General features: G+C 43.2%; 1 pseudogene; it reads left to right on the top strand.

Annotated features, from left to right (window-relative positions):
• Positions 1-8,604: 8,604 nt before the first annotated feature.
• LOC123464066 overlaps positions 8,605-23,465 on the top strand; it is a 99,659-nt pseudogene continuing 84,798 nt past the window's right edge.

Below are 23,465 nucleotides of genomic sequence, written 5' to 3'. Positions count from 1 at the left end.
CCAGCAGACCTCCAGCCAGGTTGGTTATCTGACTCTTCTGCATGTGTATTAGCTTCCTGACTCGCAGGCCTGTGGAAACTCTGCTGTAGCCTTTCCAACCCTGTACAGCCATTCTACATAAAACACACACACACACACACACACACACACACACACACACATGAGAGAAGGAGAGAGAGAATTACTGTGTGATATGAGAGTTAATAAGTGAACTGGCGGGATGGCTCAGCAATTAAAGACACTTATTTGCAGAGCTTGTCAGCCAGGGATTTAGTTTCCTAGCACCCATGTAAAGCCAGAGGTGAAAGGTAGCACATGCGCCTGGCATTGGTTTGCAATGGCAAGAGACCCTGGTATGCACATGCGTGAACACACACATGCACACAAATACATTAATAACAATTTTCAAAAAGAACTTGTGCTTGCCTTAGCTTGACTATCATGAAAAGTGGGCCTGCCTGCTTGGCAGATCGCTGCCACCAAAATGACTGTACCTTGTGAATTTAATGTTGTTCAAAGAGTTTGACTTTGTGCAAAGTCACGAATGTCTTTGTCTATGTGTCTTACACAGCACACTCTCGACAGTTTTACAACTTGGTAAAGAAGACAGGTGTTCTAATATAACGCATACTTAACATGAAGGGCCAGCTTCGAGACACGGCTTGCTGGGGCGTGAAACTGGCAGCCTTCAAGCGAATAGGGGCCTGGATCTTGGAAACCCCAGAGCAGTCATTTACAGCCAAGCATTCACTGACTTTGACAGAGAGAGAGCGAGGATATGGGACCCTCGGAGACTCTGCATCGGAAGCCACAGCCTATTCTGGGGGAACATGGGCAGTCCCGGGGGGTTGATGTAAGGAAGAGAGGTCCCAGGGCCATGTCATCAGAGGTGGTCAGCTGGTAAGCCGTGGGTCAGTCACTGAGCTTCTCCAGGAAGCATCACATAGAGCAGAGGAGTAAGTGAGATTCCGGCTGATCGTTGTTTTGCAGGCCTGTACAGGGAAATGGCATCATCACAGTTTCTAAGCTCTCTTGGGACCTTGGGCTATCAGTCACAGTGGACTCCTAGGTGTTGTTACGTGCCAGTGGTCACACTTACTGTGTCTCTTTAGGTGGCAGTGACCTCATTATTCACATTCCACCACCCTTTTTTGTTGTTGTTGTTGTTTTGGTTTTTCAAGGTAGGGTCTCACACTAGCCCAGGCTAACCTGGAATTCACTCTGTATTCTCAGGATGGCCTCGAACTCAGGGTGATCTTCCTACCTCTGCCTCTGAGTGCTTGGATTAAAGGCGTGTGCCACCATGCCTGGCTCCACCACTTTTTTTTTTTTTTTTCGAGGTAGAGTCTCACTCTAGCCCAGGCTGACCTGTAATTCACTATGGAGTCTCAGGGTGGCCTTGAACTCATGGCGATCCTCCTACCTCTGCCTCCCGAGTGCTGGGATTAAGGGTGTGTGCCACCACGCCTGGCTTAAGCACTCTTTTTTTAAAAATATATTTATTTGAGAGAGAGAGAGAGGAAGATACAGAGAGAGAGAGAATGGACACACCAGGGCCTCTAGCCACTGCAAACGAACTCCAGATGCATGCGCCCCCTTGTGCATCTGGCTAACGTGGGTCCTTAGGCTTAGCAGGCAAAAGTCTTAACCACTAAGCCATTTCCCCAGCACCCCCCCCCACACACACACACTCTAAGTTCCTACCTGGTTCCAGAAGGCCTTTGAGTTTGTATTCTCTGGTTGATTCGAGCAGGTGCTGGGCTAGGAGGTGGGCTGAAATACAGTGATTGCCATGGTAACCCAAAGATGATCGGTATGAAGTGACTAAGCCATGGAGTAAAGACCACACTAAGGTTGGTCAACGGTGTTCAAGCACATTCTGTTCCCCAAAAGTGCATGTATTAGAAACCTAAGCCCCAATTCATATGCTTATTACAATGCAAGGTGAAGATTTTAGGAAGCAATTAGCATTTAGTGAGGTCATGAAAGTGGAGCCACATTGAGAGCATTGGTGGCTCTGTAAGAACAGAGACCCAAGCCTACGTTGCTCTGTTTGCCGCTAGGTACACAGTGCAATTCTTCAGTGAAGAAAGCCCTCATGAGAGGCCAGCCATACTGGTGCCATGCTCTCAGAATTCCCGGCCATAAGACATGAGCCAAATAAACTTCTTTATAAATTACCTAGTGCCAGGTATTTTGTTATAGCACAACAGGAAAGAGCCCAAGACACCAGGCCTTGGGGCTGAGCAACTGGGGAATCGATTTTAGTGCCGCTCATAGCAAGAAAAGACTTGGCTGAGAAGGGGCTGTAAAATCCCTCATGGGTCTTCTAGGTTATAAACAAAGAAACCCGGCTGCCAAAGCTTTGTTCAGTGACAGAGAATGCAGGCAGCGCTTTGCAAAGAAAGAGCCAGCTAGTGTTCAATTTGGCATTTGACGCAAAGTGAGGATGCACCCAAGACTTGCTGTAAGAGCTCTAGGGTAAGCCTCAGACATGTGCGTGAGGGGAGAGCACTGCGGGGCTGCTGAGGGAGCCACACCGTGGCCTGGTGCGGGGGCTTCCCTGGCCCAGGCAGCTCTCGTCTCCTCCCAGGCTCCAGGGCCACGCTGTGAGTCTTTTCTTGTGAGTCATGGCTAAAGCAAAACCCACTGCAGTGCTCACTCTAGCAGATTGGCATTAGCGGTTATCCTCTGCTCTTTTGATATCTATACTATGTATTTTGATATTAATATGAGTTAATATAGGATAGGATATATGTGTATAGACATTGTATTAGCTTCTTCAGTGAATTATAATTTATTTGTTTATATATTTTTAATAGTTTTATTTTATGTATTTGCAAGCAAAAGACACACACACAGAGAGAGAGAGAGAGAGAGAGGAAGAAGGGCACACAAGGGCCTCCTGCAACTTGTAAGTTCCAGATGCATGTGCTACTCTTTACATCTGGCTTTGCGTGGGTACTGGGGAATCAAACCCCAGATTTTAGGCTTTGGAAACAAGTGCCCAAACCGCTGAGTCATCTCTCCAGACCCTAATTAACTTTAAAAATTTTTTTATTTATTTTTCATTGACAAATACTAATTGCTCTGAAGAACAGAATTCGGTCTTAGAAAGAATTTCCAGGCAGTAGAGGACAAGGTGATTTCCCAAGGAGGACTGGTGAGAGAGATCCTTGCCTGCTTCCTTCTCCCCTGAGGTTCAGTGTCTATAGTCTGGTAAACACAGTTCTTAGAGGCAGGGTTATTGGAAGCTTTTTAGAAATGTGTAGACATACAGCACACTGCAAGGTGTCCAGCACCTGATGCTCAGTAGCAGTTCAGACAAGGGTAGCAGAGCACTGTCTTCCGTCTCCCCCACATTCATGAGGAAATTGGCAGGCAAAAAAAGTCACAGGACTTCAGGCAAACCTCTTTTTAGCTGCTGAGTAGCAGTACTGGGTTGAGATGCCAAGTTATGCTTAAATAAAATAAAATAAAATTAAATAAAATAAAATAAAAACTACAAAAGTACGCTCACGTGAAAGTGATACTTTCCACATTCTGACGCTTGCTCACCTTGGCAACATCTCATTTATTTATAGATTTCACCAATTAACAGATACTGAATGCCTGTATGCATGCAACTAAAGCAGCCCATGATTTTGCATCTCTCCCCAGAGCACTACGCAGTGTGCTAACTCTTCATTTGCAAGCGAGATTGAACAACTAAACAAACCTTGCAAACAGACCCTTTGTGACTGAGACCCTGAAGGCTCCATTCATTTCCCAGACTCCAGTGTCATTCCTAATTTTGCGATATTGAAAAAAGTCATTAAACCTGAGCTTTCAGATATTTAAAGGAAGATAATTTTTCTCTCATTCTATAAAAGAATTGTGAAGTTAATGAAAGAAAGCTTGTTAAATTTTGGTAAACTGTAAACTAGTAAAGAGAAATAAACAAATATAACATATTAATATCCTTAACATGGGCTGAAGAGATGGCTTAGTGGTTAAGTGCTTGCCTGTGAAGCCTAAGGACCCCGGTTTGAGGCTCGATTCCCCAGGACCCACGTTAGCCAGATGCACAAAGGGGCACAAGCGTCTGGAGTGCATTGGCAGTGGCTGTAAGCCCTGGCGTGCCCATTCTCTCTCTATCTACCTCTTTCTCTCCCTCTCTCTCTGTCACTCTCAAATAAATAAATAAAAATGAACAAAAAATATTTAAAAAAATATCCCTAACATTATCCTAGAATTTTGAGGAAATGTAAGGAAGCATATGCACAGAAGATATAGTCAATGCTTCATAGATTATTTCCAGAAAGTTCTGGCAATTTTGGCTTAAGCTATAGGAAGTTATTAGATTGCTTCCTGAACAAAGCCAAACCACATTAAGTGGGCTTTAGAAAAAACTAAGAAGAGTGAAATTAGTTGATTTCTTGCTTCATTGAACTGACTGATTCACTCTCCACGACGGGAATAGACAACTTTTTTTTTTTTTTTTTGCACAAAAGTTTCTATGTAAGAGGGGCAAGGGTGCTCACAGTTAACATAACTGGGTGCTGTACCCTCTTCACTACCAGTGCATGTGGTGACAAGCCAGGCAGTGTGTTCTACTAGGGCTGAGGCCTCCACATTCATGCTCCAATGTGAATACAACCTCCCATAAAGATTTAAGCTCACTCTTTTTCAGTTCTCAGCCTCCACATTTATTATTCTTAGCAGAGGTGGATGGGGTAGAGAATCTTGAACTGACTTCTTAGACCTGTAGCCTTTATAAGTGACTACTATGGGTTATTTATATCTACCCTAGATTCATATATTGGAATTCTAACATTCAATGTGGTGGTTATGGGAGGTGAGGCCTTTGGAAGGTGATTAGGACATGAGGATGGAGTCTGCATTTACCTGCCAAATGGGGTTTGGACTCTTATAACAGGAGCCCTAAAGATCTCTCCCATTCCTCCTACCATGAGAAGACACAGTAAGAAGATGGTGGATCCCTTGCCAAACACTGAATCTACTAGTGTTTTTTTGGGTTTCTATCCTCCAGAGTTGATAGAAATGTCTGTTGTTTGAGCTATGGTGCATTTGCTACAGGAGTGCAGATAGACGGCCACAATGCTAGGCCTCCCCACTTATGGTATAAATGTGCTCACAGGTTGGGATATATAGAAACAGACTCTGAAATGGAGTTGAAGATATCAGGTGTTGATTAGGGAGTTATAACTGTGAAAGGAAGAGTGGTTGGGAAGAGGGAGAAGTTGAACTCCCATGTAGGCTCAACAAAGCCTTGGCCATCTTGGGAGGTCCCCCTTAGGGAGTAAGGCTAGGACTGTTGACACTCACCCACATGAAGTCAGCAGATCTGAGCTACTCCAGGGAAGGTCAGGGGTCTGCCAGTAGATGAAGACACATGCAGATGCTGAGGGTAGAAGGTGGTCCATAGCCCATAGTTGGCATCAGGTGCTCTCTGACAGGATCTGAGCAGTGTAGCGCCGTGTCTGTCGGCAGCCTCCTGTGCCTCTTGAGTGCCTGTACTCATCCTGGAAGCAAACTGCCCAGGATTTTCATGCCCTTGCCTCTTCAGATTAGTGAATTAAGACACAGTCCCTGCCACTGAAGTTGGCGTCCAGAACACACCTTGTCTCCTTTCTTTTCTAGAAACTTCCTCACTCAGTCTCACCCTTCTTCTTGTCTCATGGTCTTTCCTGGTGGTGGAAACACAACCTCATCACCAAAGATGCTGAGTGACTAGATCCTTTCCATCAGGGGTTGGTGTACTTGTCCATACACAGTCACAATTATCAAAGAGGGACCAGGTGTGACCCCTGGATTCCACACATTCTTAAGATCCCTTTCTGATCATCTATATGATATTATCATATGGCCTTGCCAACATGGTGGCTTCTTGATTGTTGAATATATATATATATATATATATATATATATATATATATATTTCATATATATATATAAAAGAGTCATATAGATAGATGATAGATAGATAGACAATAGTGATAATGGGTACACCAAGGACCAAGGGCTCTAGCCACCGCAAACTTAACTCCAGACGAATGTGCCTCCTTGTGCATCTGGCTTTACATGGATCTTGGGGAGTTGAACTTGAGTTGTTTGGCTTTGCCAGCAAGAGCCTTAACAGCTAAGCCATATCTCCAGCCCTTGCTAATCTTTTGACATAAGAAATTCAAAGTGCCCAGGCAGCAACCATATGAGATAACTCAATGGGAACCCTCTACTGTCCACGATAGATAGCATGCACTCTCCAAAGGCCAGCATCTCTAATCAATACAGAGCTCAGAGTCTGGGTGGAAAGTACAAAGTCCTCCAGTGAGTCAAGAAGGGTTGATAGCAGTGTGACCACCCCTCCTTCCACATCTTGGTTCCTGGACCTCTGCATTCTTCCTCTTAGTGAAACCGCTCAGTGTGAAGAGATTTGCTATGTGTATTTATTACATCTTGGAAAGTGGCCACTTTAGGAAGCAGTACTATGTGAGGCTGGCAGCCTCGGTGTGGTAAAATCTAAATCATCAGAAAAATCCATCATGTGCCCACACCCTTGACTACTTGACAGAAAACAAACTAACAGGAAACCAAACAAGTCTTTTGCTTGTACATTCATTGTGGAAAACACAAGGTACAATAGCTCATATTTACTGTAGAAGAAATATCTCAGCATACGCCTTGACCATTGGCACCTCAAAAATGTACATCATTTGGCTTAGTAGTTAAGGCGCTTGCCTGTGAAGCCTAAGGACCCAGGTTCAAATCCCCAGTACCTACATAAGCCAGATGCACAAGGTGGCATATGCGTCTGGAGTTTGTTTGCGTTGGCTAGAGGCCCTGGCATGCCCATTCTCTTCCTCTCTTTCTCTGTCTCTCTGTAATAAATAAATAAATAAAATATACATCATAAACTCTCTTTGACCTCCAATTCCTGTATTCTGGGTGTAGTGTTCTAACTGAGTTAGTTCACACAAGCATCATAGTGAAGTTAAACTAGATTATTTGCAGTGTTTTGGTCTCAGGGTTATGGGACTCAAAGCAAAAATGATGACTGGTAAACTGTCAGAATGTTCCTAAGCTGTTTCTATTCTGCTGTTCTCATCCTGGGTCACCTGTTTTGTGAGACCCTAACTCTTTAATGTGCCTTCTCCTGAGGTTGGGCGTGCCTTGTTCCCTGGGGCTTGTATGTATTTAGCTGACAGAGCTAAATACATACAAGAAGTCTTCTGATGGTCCTGTTAGGTGTCCATCCCGGTTCCCCTGTTCTTCCCTCTTCAGCACACACGTCAACCCCAGAGATGTGACATAACTGAGATGCGTGGATGTTTCTCCATGATCTAAGCTTCTGACCCAAGTCCACTGGTTCCAGCACCAAGCTTTAGAGGTCCCTGGATGTCTTCTGACTGTCCCTCTCTCCAAGGAGCAATGAAATTGAGCCCTCTCAGGTCATGGCCAAAGTATTCAGGGCCTCAGAATTCTCTGTTTAGATGGCCCCCGTGTCCACATTTATACTTTATGTATAGCCTTCTCTTTGTCTGTGTGCCCCTTGGTTTATGGGGTTATAAACAGAGGAGTTCACACATTTGTGCAAGACCCATCTCAGTGCACAAAAGAGCCTGGAATAACACCAAAAATGGTGGGCGTGAGCTAAGAGTCACCATTCGTGTGCTGATTTGGACCCTGAAGACATACAGGAAAAGGTTTCTCATGTTCTGTGGTAGTGACACTTTGGGCTGAAAGAGGCTGTCTTGTGCCTGCCCAGATGTTTAGCACCATCTTGGCATCTACCTACCAGATTCCAGTAACCCAGCATCCAACCATAATGATTTAAATATCTCCAGAAAGTTTTCCAGACTGGAGAATTATGGAAACATTTATCACCAACTGAGAACCAATCTGAGAATGACTCGTTGGGCATAACTGGTTTGGCATATTTCTAGTTCAGTCTAACCCCAAGTTTCTATGTCCAGAAACGAAGCCTTTAAGAAAGCAAAATTAGCAAGATAAGAATCAAAGCAGTTTGATGTATATATATGGGTTTATCACATCACTTCCTTTTGGCATATGTGAAGAAAAAGTTATAGAAGCAACACTCATGGGTACTTTGAGAATTGCTATTGACATAATGTGCACCAATAGCTACAACCTATGATTCTTCCCTGGTCTTGGTCCAAGACATTATCGATTTGTTTGGACTCTCATGAGCCATGAGGCTGCATTGTGTTCTATGGTGTCTTCCCAAGTTCCATCCTGCCCCATTGAGCTGGCTGGGACTAGGTTACCACTAAGGCTCTGGTAGCATCTCCATCCTGTCTCACATCTCTCCTCAGTCACAGACTGCGGTGATCTTGCTCCTCTTCCTCAGAAAATTGGGTGGAATCATATGGTACACAAATGGCTCCAGTTTGGTTGCTAAGCCAAGGACTGCCTGGCCGGAGCTGGCCATCAATCTCTTCTTTCTCGCACAGTTTTAGGCTCCTTGTCTGAGCAGTGCTAGGAAAGCTCTTGCCTGGTGCAGCAGAGTCATATCCTTCAGGCTTGCTTTTCTGAACTTCTAGTGAAATTGTCTTGTGGAAATGAGAGCTGACATCTTCAGTCATGATAGTTCCAGTGTCCAACTTCATCACTTCCCGAGGAGCCCTTGGTGTTGCTTTCAAGGTAAAAGTTCACGCATTCCCATGAACTTCATGGGAGTAGAAGCTGTGCATGTCTGGGTCCCAGAAATACCTCCCATGCCTGGCTCACAGCAGGCCCATGAGAGACACTAAGTAATAAATCAATGAACATAGTGAGTCCTTGAAGGCCACATCCAGGAATAATGACTCTGCAGTAGATACTGGATAAAGTAGTCCTGAGTTTCATCTGCACTTAGGCCTTCGTAATAGACTCTGAAAATCTCAGACTAATTTGATCTGACTACTGTGGCCTTTAGGTAATGATCATGTAGGCGGGAAATGCATTATTCAACTCTTAAAACATGTTGCCCGTGTTCCTCGTGCTTTGCATACTTTGCTGTATGTAACCTCACAGCCATGCCATATCCCCGCTGGCATCTTTGGAGACAGAGGAAACTTCACGGCAGTAGAAACATGGCCGTTGTCATGATGTAAGAGCTAGGATGAAGATTAGATCTTGGGGCTGTCTGAGAAGCCTGTTGTGCTCCTTTTCATCCCCAGTATTGCTTCCACAACTCAGTAGAGGGAGCAGGTGGTGACAGCTATGGGTTCAAGGATAGTTGTTATAGCTTGAACAGGAAATGTCTACCATAGGCTCATGTTTTGAATGCTTGGCCTGTGGCTGGAGACGCCATTCTGGGAGGTTGTGGGAACTTACGGAGGTGGAATCTACCATGCCTGTTCCTCCATCCTTTGCTCCCTCTCTGTTTCCTGTCCTGCTACCCAGAAGAGACTTTCCTACATGTTCCCACAGCCAGGATGTACTGCCCAAGTACATCGCCCTTCTGATGGCTGGAAGGCAGGAGGTACCTGCTGCCTACAACATAATATGTCCAAGTAAAAAAGCTATTCCCTCCCTGTAGAAAAGGAAAGGAGGGATGCTATATGACAAACAAGAAGATGTGTTGCAGTGACCATCTTGTTTCTGAAACAAAATACTTGACCTGAAATAGCTTGTAGGAAATAAGGGTTTATTTTTGCTTCCAGTTTTGAGAGAAAGTTTCATTTTGTCAGGGAAAGCCCGGCAGAGTACACATCTGGGTCGTCACATCTTGTCACATCAGCTGGAAGAAGCAGCAAGAGTGAATTATCTATGAACACCATAGGGCTGGACTAGTTAATAATAAGCCTCAAGGTCTGCCTCCAGTGACATACCTCCTCCAGCGAGGCCCCACTTCCTAAGCTGACACAATAGCTTTCCCAAAATGCCATCAATCAGGAACTATGTGTTCAAAACAAACTTGAGCCCATCTATTTAAAACACTTGATCCTATGAGGGACATTTCATTCAAGCCACCACACATGGAGAGAGCCACGAGCAGGCAGTGGATAGAGGATGGTAAGCTCTGAGTGGACAGGGATAATGGAGCCATGTATCTCCACTCTTCTCATCCTAATTAAGTGTGGAAAGCTGGGCTTAGTCAGCAACATGTAAAGCGGATTATCTGCTCCTTTGTTTGAATCTATATAATAATGCAAGACAAGGAAGAGAATCTGAGCAAACAAGTGAACAGATCCACTCCGGGTGAGCGTGCCTTCACCATGGCTGCCTCCGATGTTTAAAAGCCTCACTTCCAACTCTTTTCAATATTATAATTATTAAAGGAGACATCATGTGTAATTATCCTCCTTTCAAAAGCATATCAGCTTCCTCATCCTTGAAGGGAGGTAGTTTAATTAATATGAGCACACTGAGAATCAAGTTGTTAGGAGGCAGAGCCACCAGAGGAATGCTGCACAATGGCAGCCTCATCTACTTACAGCAAGGAGACTATCATATTCTCAACCAAGATGCCAAATTTGAAGAGATGATTTCTTTTCCTATAGTATAAGAATAATATAAGTATAACTTGTATTGATAATTTTCATGTATGTACATAATGTATTTCAACCACAATCCCCTCCTATTGTTGTCCTCTTCCTCCATATAACCCCTTCTTCTCTTCCAACTGGTTCTTCTAGTTTAATTTCAACTTTTCCTTCTTCAATCATCCACAATGACATCTTGAAGGGGCCCAGAGTTGTGCAAGCAATGACAGCCACTGTGAGATCATAAATTCAATGGCTACCTTCTGTCTTTCTAGACTGTTCCAAAGCACCCCGCTTTATCCTCTGGCTCTTGATTCATTCTGCCACCTCTTCTGCAATATTCTCTGAGCCTTGGTAGGTGTGATGAACATATGCAGAGATCATATAAAATCTCGATTTTCTACCAGGTGCCAAGCTCTTATCAGGTCCTTCAAATTACTAATTTCATTTCATCCTCATCACCATTTTTGCACAGGGAGCATGATTGTCCCCATTACACACGAGAAACCTGTGACTCCACAGTCTACTCAATGGCATAGGATCAGCATGGGAAAAATCTAAACAGTTATGTTTATGTTCATTTTATTAATGCTACTCTCACTTTTAGTTAGAGACGCTTCTCTTTCTAACTTGCTGATAATCACCGGGGTGACTCAAAAACTCACAAAAGTGCTAAAAAGAAGTGACAGTGGAGTGTGCAATACTGAGCCATCTCTATCACACTCTCTAAGGCTCAGGGACCATTTCAGAGGAGGTGATGATAGAAATAATGTAAAAGCCAAAGGAAGGGGAGGAGTGCTTTGCAATAATATCTTCCAGACACAAAATTGCCATAGTATTCATGACTTCACAGTGGTTGGTGCTACGTACACAAGACCTGGAAAATAGGAAGGGAACAATGATGGCATCAAAATAGAAAAGAAATTAGTTGGAAAGGAAAGGAATTCAGTGGAGGGGGATTTTGAGAGGGGGGAAAAGGGGAGGATTCTAGGAGGGTTTTATGATCATGGTATATTGTCTGTATGTCATGAAAGTTGTCAATAAAAGCCATGAGACGCAGAGATATTTCTCCTACCCATAACTGTGGGCTAACTCCACAATGCATAACCCATATACCTCAACAAGAAGGGACCGGGGGGGGGGGGAGGCGTTAGGATATGAATGAGCCTAACAATAGTATCAACTTGACTGTATTTACTGAGTACAAAACTAATTAATAAAAATAATAATAATAAGTTAGATAATCTATTGTATTCAGCAACCAGCCTGTAGTTTGAATTAGTTGTCCCTAATAACTCATGTGTTCTGAATGTTTGGTCCCTGACTGATGGCAATTTGGAAGGTGGAGCCTGGATGTGTGTTGTTGGGGGCAGGCTTCTGGGGTTTTTATTTATTTATTTATTTATTTATTTATTTATTTATTTGAGAGCGACAGACACAGAGAGAAAGACAGATAGAGGGAGAGAGAGAGAATGGGCACGCCAGGGCTTCCAGCCACTGCAAACGAACTCCAGACGCGTGCGCCCCCTTGTGCATCTGGATAACATGGGACCTGGGGAACCGAGCCTCGAACCGGGGTCCTTAGGCTTCACAGGCAAGCACTTAACCGCTAAGCCATCTCTCCAGCCCAGGCTTCTGGGTTTTATACCAGCGCCCCTTGCCAGACCTTGGCTAACTCTTCTGCTGCTGTATTCTGCCTGCTGTGACAGAGGTAATGTCCAATCTCTGCTCATGCCATGCTGTCCCCTGCCATCATGAAGGTTCCCTTTGAGACTGTAACCCCCCACCCAAAAAAAAAACATTCTTCCTGTCAGCTGTATTTGCTCAGGTTCTTTTTTTTTTTCAGGTATTGTTTCTTTATTTTACAGTTAAGACATTTGGGGAAATTCCAAACTTTATGTAATTGGAAAATAGTTTCTTCAAATATGTACATGGCTGTGGAGTGACAAAAGACCAAGAAACCACACAGAAGCATGAACTCTCTGTAATCCTCCCTCCATTTACCAGGAAGTATTGAACCAGATACTATGAAATGACAAAATTCACTGGTCTCAATTTTTTTTCTCCCCTGCTTTTATCATCCTCTAAAGGAACAACAACTTAAACCAGTTGGAGGCAACGAGATACATTGCCTGTTGTTGTATGTTGCCCATAACATTTATACTCATAAACATATAAACAGTTCCATGTTATTATGAAACTACCCTGGAACCTTAAGACTAGTGCACACAGGTTTAGACACACTCCTCTATGGCCAGCACAAGTGTACTTTAAGATATTCTTCAGAACTATTATATCTTCTTAAATATGTTATAATCAACAGTGTTTTCAGGAAAAAAAAATAATACAAAGCACGATGGATAGTAAGCAAGAGTTAAAGTTGAGGAGGAAAGTGATAAAATATTAGACTCCTTCAAATACCTTGAACTGTCAAAGATCTAAATGGCAGTATCTGGACAGGAGAGATGGCTTAGCAGTTCAAGGTACTTGCTTGCCAAGCCTGCCATTTGGTTCTGTTCCCCTCTACCCACATAAAAGCTAGACTCACAAAGTGATGCCCATGCATCTGGAATTTGTTTGCAATGGCAAGGAGCCCTGGTGCAACAATTCATCCCCACCCTCTCTAAGAAATAAAAATACCTTTTTAAAAAATAGAATAAATTGCCAGGTGTGGTGGTGCATGCCTTCAACCCAGCACTCAGGAGGCAGTTGCTAAGGTTCTTTATCCCAGCAATGAGAGGGCAATTGTAACTGTCTCAAGGTCAGTATTTCCAGACTTTAACCTAGAGGTATTTTGTATAAATTGCTTGAATCTTTGGGGCCAGCTTTCCCAAAATGAACATTGAAATAATAGTCTCTTTCTTACCACCCTTGTATAGATGTTTTGAAAATGAAAAATGGAAAAATGTAGATATAGATGAATGTTTGAAAAAAATAATAATCTTATATTACAAATACCAGGATGTACTTTTATTCACTGCTCAAAAGAAACCATATTATTTCTCTCTATTCAATCTTAGTTTAGAAATGATGCCAAGGCATTTCAGTGTTGTTGTTGTTGTTGTTATTAGTGTTAGCTCATCAAGCTGGAAATTTTCCACCTAAATATCCTCTTCCTGCCTGACAAACTTCTATTCTCTAAGCTTCCACTCTGAGACACCACCTCCTTCAGGAAGCCTTCCCTGCTTGCCTCATCCATTTGCTTTTCTACCACTGACCATAATCATAACACTCACTGCACTGTGTTGTTTATCTTTCTACACATATTCAAAGATTAGGATTGAGGCATATACCTCACTATTTCTAGTATGCCCCTTAAACTGAGCTGCATTTCATGAAGCCCTCACATCTATTTCTGAGGCACACTTGCACACTTAACCCCAGAGAGCACCAACGCCGCAGCAGGGACAGGCATGCCATTGAATTGAGGCCAAGATCAAACAGGAGCTCAGCTCTGCTACCTTCCACAGGGTGTTCCCACCAGGTAGGTAGACATCCATCCCTGGGGGCATTCGTGAGAAGCAGGACTTCCAGTTTTAAAATCTTGAACAATCCCAAGCCAACTGTCCCCATATTTTAAGTACCCCAAACTGCCAGTTCAAATCGTTCACCATAGCTCCAGGCCCAAAGCCAGCCTTGTTAGAGGCCAGCCACTCTTGTAGGGAGTTTTGCTATCAATCCGGCCAGCACACAGTCCACTGCAGGAGAGTACTGTTACCAGAAATGAGGACTGCCACTGTCAGAGATTCCCACGAACAGCCCAGAGCCTATAAATCCATTGTTTTCAGTCAGACACTAGGGGTGTAGCCCATTGCAGATTTCTGGGTATCCTCTTTGTGGGATTATGGACCCTGGAGATGCTGGTTGAGAGCTGGGGGTGGAGCTTCTTGAAAACCACTGGCTCCAAGATGCAAAGACAAAGCAAGGTGGTTTGGGCTTGCTGAGCTCACAGCAGAGTTTAGGAAAGGCAGAGAAACCCGTGTGTAGAACAAAGGTGAGGGGAAGTTGGAAGAGAACTTGGGAAGTGCAAGGGAGAATGGGGAAGGGGTGGTGACGGGCAAGGCTGGTTCTGAGTACAGAGGCAAATCAGAGGAACCGTGTGTGAAAGGAATTCTCACACTGCAACAGAACTTTGGTTGGAAAGAGGTATTGTCCAGGGAGTGATTAGCGAGTGGGGGTCTGGAGCACAGGATCAGAGGTGAGGTGAGTGGGAAACTCAGATCTCCAATGGAGCAGGGTCAGAGCCCAGCAGAAAATTCCCCTAGACCAGGGTGGATCAGTTCAGCCATCCTGATCCCTATTCTTCCTTGTGGAAGACATTTAGTAGTGTCCCAGATCTTGACCCGCTAGATGCCAGTAGCAACACCCCCCACCCCACATACACACCAGGTGTGACAAACATTTCCCTAGGTGTTGCCAAATATCTCCATAGGACCAATGTCACCCTTCATTGAAGAGCACCACTAAAATCAATGGTGGCCTCCATTGGCTTTTCAACCTCTTTTGCAAGCTCAGGGCTATATCCCCTTCTGGGCGGTACCTGGACAGCTTCTTGGAAAATGTCCTCCTTACAAGTTGGCGACGGCTGCTCTCCTGCTTTCTGTGATGCCTGCAGGTAATTAGGGTTTAGTGTTGGTGGGCAAAGCCACAGTGTTCCCATGCTGGGGAGCAGTGCCGTGCTGGTCTGTTGGAAGCTGCTTCTCTGAGTGGAGCTTGGTTCAGCCCAAGTTGTCCTTCCTTCTCCAGGTCCCTGGTGAGGCTGAACTGCAGAGAACGAGTGGGGCTTTTCTTCTAGACTTACTGAATGTCTCCAAATAAGACAGGAGAGACACACAGGTAGAATGAAGCAGCTGGCTGTCTGTAGTTACCTCCTACCATGGGGGTAGTACACACAGGCATCTGGCTATGATGGATCCAGATCCAAACTGCTTTGGTTGCTTTGGGCCCTTGTCCTTATTGGGTTTTGTGGGTTTTTTTTTTTACATATTTATATTTGATATTATTGTACACACTGTTGGGGTCAGCCTTTTAAAAAAATTATTTGCAAGCAAAGAGCAATAGAGAGAGACAGAGAGAATGGGTGAGCCAGGGCTTCCAGTACTTGTAAATGAACTCTGGAAGCATGCACCTCTCTGTGCTTCTGGCTTAATGTGGGTACTGGGGAATCAAACCCTGGTCATTAGGCTTTGAAGGCCAGCACCTTAACTGCTGAGTCATCTCTCCAGCCCTCCTTATTGTTTTTTCATAGTTTTCTCCAGCCGTCTTGGTGCATAAATATTAAATGTCAGTGGGTAATTCAGAACAGAAGCAAAAGGCATGGACTGGGAGAGTAATGGGGCTTCTTACTCTTCAACAAAAATTTATGCATGAGTGCTGGAGAGAAGACTCAGTGGTGGTTAAGGTGCTTGCCTGCAAATTCAAATGACCCAGATTTGATTCCCCAGGACCCTCATAAGCCAGATGCACAAGGGGGTACATGCATCGAGCTCATTTGCAGCAGCTGGAGGCTCTGGTGCACCCATTCTCTCCCCCTCTCTCTCCATATTTCTCTCCCTCTATCACTCAAGTAAATAAAGAAGAATAAAAAATATATTTGAAAATTCTATGCATGAGGACTACAGAGGTGGCTTGGTGGTTAAGGGTCCCTGCTTGCAAGGCCTGATCACGCAAGGTTCAATTCTCTAGTACCCACGTAAAGCCAGATGCACAAAATGGTGCATGTGTCTGGAGTTCTTCTACAGTGTCAGGAGGCCTTGTTATGTCTATTCTCTCTTTTATTCTCTCTCTCTCCCTCTCTCTGTCTTTCCTGTTTTCCTCTCTCTCACTCTCTCTCCCTCTCTCAAGTAATTCCTGATCCTCCTGCCTTTGTATGTTCAGTAATTTCCTACTGGCATGGGGCAGAAAGTATGTAAAAGCCATGGGGCACAAAGGTGTGTTCCGATGCATTTTCCCCTTCACAGAGACTGACTGGTGTATTTGGTCCCCACAGTGATTACTGACAACCTTACTAAGGTGGGCTGTCAATGGAACTGGAGAGAGGAACATAGGAGTATAATTGGATGGGCACATGACCATTATGCAACATGTTCATACACTAAACTTCTCCATTAAAAAAAAACCAAACTGTAAAAACTAGCAAAACCACTAGAACGTAAAGGACCAAGCAAGCTCATGTCCTGTCGGGCAGACAGCAAAGGGCAGTGGGAGCAAGGCTCTCAGGGCTCCGTCACGCCTGCTCCACTCCTATGCTGGTGGTCCTCCAAAACTGCATCCATGCTTCCACCTGTCCATGTCTGTGCCTATTTGCATCTCTACCTCTCACAGATGGCAAAGTCTATGGTGGGCCAAAGCCCTGGAAAATTAGCCCCTGCCTCCAGGAGTCCTTAGCTAACGACCAGAGGTCACTGGAGTGGAAACAGTCCAGCTCACTGGTCCCTTTGGCAGGATAACGCCTCCATGAGTGGTCCACACTGGCTCCCTTCTTATTTGTTATGATCAAGCTTTATGGGTTTCTCTATGTCCCCCTAATCTCCCTCTCACATCCCCCACTTCTTTTTGATGGTTTCTGAAATCACCTCCTAAGTACACTGCCTGCCCTTTAACCTCCAATTTAAGATCTGCTTTTCAGGAACCCAAATGCGTGTTATATGGCACCCTGGTGTTTGTTTTCTGTGTGTCTGGAGGCATGTGAATAGACAGCAGGACATCCACAAGCATGTCCTGTCACATGCATCACTGTCACATGACCCGTGCTGAACAGGATAATGCATAACGTTCTATAAACGGTTATCTTATAGGCCACATGCAAAATTAAATTTCCTTTGTGTTCATTTTAAAATTGGCTGGTCTGGTTTCTCATAGCAAATGCAACTTTACTCTAGACCATAAGGAATTCGTATGGGTTTATGCATTTTTATTTGGATTTGCCTTTTATTTTATTTATTTATTTTTTTGTTTATTTTTATTTATTTGAGAGTGACAGACAGAGAGAGAAAGAGGCAGAGAGAGAGAGAGAGAGAGAGAGAATGGGCGCGCCAGGGCCTCCAGCCACTGCAAACGCACTCCAGACGCGCGCGCCCCCTTGTGCATCTGGCTAACGTGGGTCCTGGGGAATTGAGCCTTGAACTGGGGTCCTTAGGCTTCACAGGCAAGCGCTTAACTGCTAAGCCATCTCTCCAGCCCTGGATTTGCCTTTTATTTTAAATATTACAGTTCTTACAGCTTGCATTGAAGGGTTAACATAACGAACCTGATACCACTGCTTGTTTTCAGGGTGAGTAGACTGTGGACTGATTTTTCACCTAGATCACTATTATATTTTTATTATTTATTTTTGAGAGAGAGAAAGAGAAAGTGGGAGAGAGAGAGAGTGGGCGTGCCAGGGCCTTTAGCCACTGCAGACGAACTCCAGATGTGCTCCCCCTTGTGTGCATGTGCGGCATTGCCTGCTTGCATCACTGTGCATCTGGCTACATGAGACCTGGAGATTCGAACTTGAGTTGTTAGGCTTTTCAGGCAAGCACTTTAACCGCTAAGACATCTCTCCAGCCCTAGATCATTATTTTAAAACAGTTGTTTGATTTTTATCACTAAAACCCTCATATTTATGCCTTAGAGAGCTGAGTTGATCGTACAGCTATGAGTAACATTTATTAACTGTTTTCTTTGCTTAGCTACGAAAAAAATTCTTTATTATGTACACTTTGCAATACAAGGGTTAACTCTCCTTAACATTTCCTTTCTATAAACTTATTTTTATTGTATATATTCAAAATGTATAACATGATTTTTATTGTTTGTTTGCCCATTTGTTTATCTGTCTGTTTTTGAGACAGGGTCTGGTCATATCATTAACCCAGACTGGCCTCAAACTCCCAGTTCTCCTGACTCAGCATCCTGAGTAGCTGGGATTAGTACATCCACCCACACCTGGCTATAATATAGCTTTTTAAAAAACTATTTTATTTATTTATTTATATAAGAGAGAGAAGAAGAGAGAAAGAGGTAGATAGAATGGGTGTGCCAGGGCCTCCAGCCACTGCAAATGAAGTCCAGTTGCAGATCCACCTTGTGCTTTGGGTTTACCTGGGTACTGGGGAATCAAATCTAGGTCCTTAGGCTTTGCAGGCAACTGCTTTAGCCACTGAGCCTGCTCTCCAGCCCAACATAGGTTTTTATTTTGAGGCAGGACCTCACTATGTAGCCCAACTTGGACTCACACACTCTCCTCTGCCTCCCTAGTACTAGAATTTCAGGCATGTTCCACACCATGACTGGTTAAATATGATATTTATAAGACTGGAGTGATGACTTAGAAGTTGAGCACTTGCCTGTGAAGCCTAAGGATCTCAGTTCAAGGCCTGATTCCCCAGGATCCACATAAGCCAGATGCACAAGGGAACGCATGCATCTGGAGTTCGTTTGCAGTGGTTGAAGGCCCTGGCGCACCCATTTTCTCTCTTGTCGCTCTCAAATAAATAAATAAAAATATTTTTTAAAATTATATTTATACACACAAGTGGTAAAGATATTAGAATTATCTGTCAACTTACATAGTTTATCTATGTGTGAAGTAAGGGATTGACAGGTTAAGAGTACCTGAAATGTACCTTCTGGGAAAATACACAGCATATAATATCATATACACAATATTATTACCCATATTCATCATACTATACATTAGCTTTCTGTGTATATTCATCATGTATACTTGTAACTTTGAATAATTTTGTCAACATCTCCCTGCTCATTGTTCTCTGGCAGTTTTCTGCTTTCTGTAGGTACTCTTTAGACTTTTTAAGATTCCACATGAAAGTGAGATCTTGCAGTATTTTTCTTTCTGTGCCTGATTTATTTCACTTAGAAGAATTTCTATTTTCTGTATCCTTGCTTTTTCAAATAACAGAATATCCTTTTATTTTTTATTTTTTAAAGTTATTTTTTTTTAATTTTTTTTTATAAATTTTTTTAAATTTATTTATTTGAGAGCGACAGACACAGAGAGAAAGACAGATAGAGGGAGAGAGAGAGAATGGGCGCGCCAGGGCTTCCAGCCTCTGCAAACGAACTCCAGACGCGTGCGCCCCCTTGTGCATCTGGCTAACGTGGGACCTGGGGAACCCAGCCTCGAACCAGGGTTCTTAGCTTCACAGGCAAGCGCTTAACCGCTAAGCCATCTCTCTAGCCCTTTAAAGTTATTTTTGAGATAGAATCTCACTCTAGCCCAAGTGGACTGGAACTCACTATATAGCCCCAGGAGGGCCTCAATCTCATAGCTATTCTCCTGCCTCAGCTTCCTGAATGATGAAATTTAAAGGCACAAGGTATGTGCCACCACGCTCAGCTTTAGAATCTCCTTTTTAAAGGCTCTCTCTCTGCCTCATTCTGTCTATTTCTCTTTCTCACAAGTAAATAAATAAAAATAAACATGTAAAGGCTAGGTAATGTGCCACTGTTTTTTACTGCATATGCATCTACATTTTTATTGAATTTTATTCAATTATATTATGTAATTAATATAAGCCATATAATAACATATAATCTATTACAATTAATTGCAACTATGTCTACTTAGATTCTTTCTTAAAAAATATTTTATTTATTTATTTATTTTCATGTGTGCAAGAGAAGAGAGAAATAGGGAGAGAGAGAGAATGATTGCACCAGGGCCTCTTGCCACTGTCAGTGACCTCCAAATGTATTATCCACTTTGTGCACCTGGTTTATGTGGGTCCTGGGGAATCAAACCTAGGTCCTTAGGCTTCACAGACAAGTGCCTTAACCACTAAGCCATCTCTCTAGCTCTCTACTTCAATTCTTTATCCACTTCAATATGCTTGGGTGTTTTTTTTTTTTTTTTTTGGTTGTTGTTATTTAGTTGTGTGATCTCCTTATATGTTATATATGCATGCAAATATACACAAAATTCCTTGACCCATTAATTCATTCATTCAATAGACATTTGGGTTGTTTCCATGTCTTGGCTGTTGTAATAATGCTAAAGTGAATATGGGAGTGTAGACTTTTCTACATGGTTCTATTTGTCTTTTCTCTGGGTATAGACCAAAAAACGGGATTTCTGGATCCATGTTCCTTTTTTTTTTTGGTGGGGGGGTGGGTGCCACCATTGTGCTTTTGATGGTGGAAGTATTATTTTACCCTTCCACTAGATTCAGGTGTTCCCTTTAACCTTTTTCTTTTCTTTTTTAACTTTTAAAGGTCCCTTTTATGCTCATCCTTGCCAGCCTGTGTCACTTCTTGGCTTCTTGGTAATAGCCCCACCCTAGATGATGTATGGAAATACCTACCTGTGGTTTGGCTCACATTTCTCTGGTGTGTATGATGCTGAGCCCTTTCACATACCTGTCAGCGTTTTGGTTTTTTCCAGGTGGGGTCTCACTCTATCCCAGGCTGACCTGGAATTCAACATGAAGTCTCAGGTTGGCGTCAAACTCACAGTGATCCTCCTACCTCTATCCCCTGAGTGCTAGGATTAAAGGCGTATGCCACCATGCCCAGCCTGTTATCTATTATTATATCTTGTTCAGATTCTTTATCCATTTTTAATCATGCTGGTTTTGTTATTCCACAATATGATTCCCTTATATGTTTTGAATATCAAAATCCCTTATCAGATGTATGAATCACAAGTCCTCACTCACAATCCATAGGCTGCCTTTCCATTTATTTTATTTATGCTATTAGTGAGAAACTTTGTAGTTTGATGTAGTTCCACGTGTTATTTATGCTTTTGATATGATAGCCAAACAAATGCAATGATTGCCTGGAGAAAACCCTATTAAACCCAAGTGAAGCTCAGCAAAGCACAGTACTGAAAGTTCAACCCAATTCTGGTGGCTCCATCACTGGCAAATACGGTTAAAGATTTTCAAACATGCATAATATTTGCTAATTCGCCTCTAATTTCAAACGATGCATGCTTATCATATGTGTACCCTCAATATTTACTGATATGTACAGAAGACCAGCACAAACTTCTTCTCTGCATCTGTGGTAGTGCCAGTGCCCATCTGTGGCCTTTGGGTCATTCCCAGGAACATGCATTCTCACAGCCATGTCTGGCTGTCCTATTGTTTGATGCTTTTGCTGAACATATTTAAATTGTTTATTTATTTGCAAGCAAAGAGAGATAGAAAGAAAAGAGACTGATAGAATGGGTGCACCAGGGACTCTAGCCACTGCAAAAGAACTCCAGATACAGGCACCACTTTGTGCATCTCACTTTACGTGAGTACTGGGATATCAAACCCAGGTCCTTAAGCTTTGCAGGCAAGCACCTTAACCACTTAGCCATCTCTCCAGCCCCTTGCTGAACTTATGCCATCACAGGCTTCTTATCACCCAGGGCTGGTCTCTCCCTGCTCTGCACAGACCCAGATGAGAACTACATCTTGTCTCAGCTCATTTTCTGTTTCTGCAAGAAAACGCTGGAGGCCAGGTACTTCACACAGAATAAAAAGGTTGATTTATTTAACTGACAGGAGACCGGATGGCATGGACCAGCATCTGCTCTTCTGTGATGAAAGGTGTTTGGTAATACTGCAATATGGTGACAAAAGTATGCAAGAGATCACATGATGAGACAGAAAGCCAAGAGGGAGCCAAGGAAGCCAAAGCCCTTTTATAACAATTCATTCTCCAGGAACTAACCCATTCAGTGAGACCAGCACTAATCCCTTTCAAGGTAATCCCACGTGATTAATCTGCCTTCCTCTACACCCCACTGCTTCATGGTTCTATGCCCTTACTTGCATTTGTATACACATATACACACATACATATAACACATAAACATAGAGTTAAAAGGGGCTGGAAAGATGGCTCAGCATGTATATATATGTGTGTGTGTGTGTGTGTGTGTGTGTGTATGCATATATCCATCTTTTTACTTTTTTATTTGTGCCATTGGATTTAAAGTATGTTATCTATGCAGAGGATATAACCAGATTTTTTAAACCCATTCTGACAATATCTACTTTTGGACTGAATCATTTAATTCAGTTATATTTGTTGTAATTACTAAAAAGGTATTTTAATCCCTATCAGCCTCCCTCTCTCTATTTCTCTCTCAAATAAATAAACAAAATATTTTAAAATTCTTTTCCTGATTTTTATTTATTTATTTGAGACAGAGAGAGGGAGAAAGAGAGAGAGTGAGAATGGGCACACCAGTGCCTCTAGCCACTGCAGGAAAGCTCCAGATGCATGTGCCACAATGCACATCTGGCTTATGTGGGACCTGGAGAATCAAACCTGGGTTGTTAGGCTTTGTAGGCAAAAATATTAACCACTAAGCTATCTCTCCAGCCCTAAAGTATTTTTTTAAAAAACTCAAAATTGGGGCTGGAGATGGATTAGCAGTTAAGGAACTTGCATGTGAAGCCTAAGGATACATGCTCAACTCTTCTGATCCCACATAAGCCAGATGCACAAAAAGGGGGCAAGTGCAAGGTCACACAAGTCCGCTAGGTGGCACAAGTATCTTGAGTTTGATTGTAGTGGCTGAGGTCCTAGCACACCAATTCTGCCTGTCTCTCTCTCACTCTTTCTAAAAAAAAAATTATATATACATATATATCCCAAAACTCAAAATTGCTTCTCTTGGGTTATGAGATAGAAAGATATGTCCCCACTGGGCAGACGAGGAGAAGGTACCACAATTCCTCTTTATGGATGAGAAAAGTGAGGCTGAAAAACCAAAGAACATGTCCAAGGTGGCCCTGCTGGTAAATGGTAGTGTGAGCTCTTGAATTTGAGTCTGGATGGTGCACGACCTCTCATACATACAGAGGATGGACAGGGGAAGCACATGCTCTGCCTCCCCTACTGCTAGAACCATAACCAAGATGAACACTGGCTGTGACTCCAGCCAGTGCAAAGCTTGGTGAGTGGGGCTGTTGCTGATTTCCCCTCACAGTCTATCCAGAGCATAATACCCTTCTCAAGAGACGAGAC

This window comes from Jaculus jaculus, chromosome 10 (assembly GCF_020740685.1).
Source record: "Jaculus jaculus isolate mJacJac1 chromosome 10, mJacJac1.mat.Y.cur, whole genome shotgun sequence".
Classification (NCBI taxonomy): Eukaryota; Metazoa; Chordata; class Mammalia; order Rodentia; family Dipodidae; genus Jaculus; species Jaculus jaculus.
This window is presented reverse-complemented; position numbering and strand designations above follow the sequence as displayed.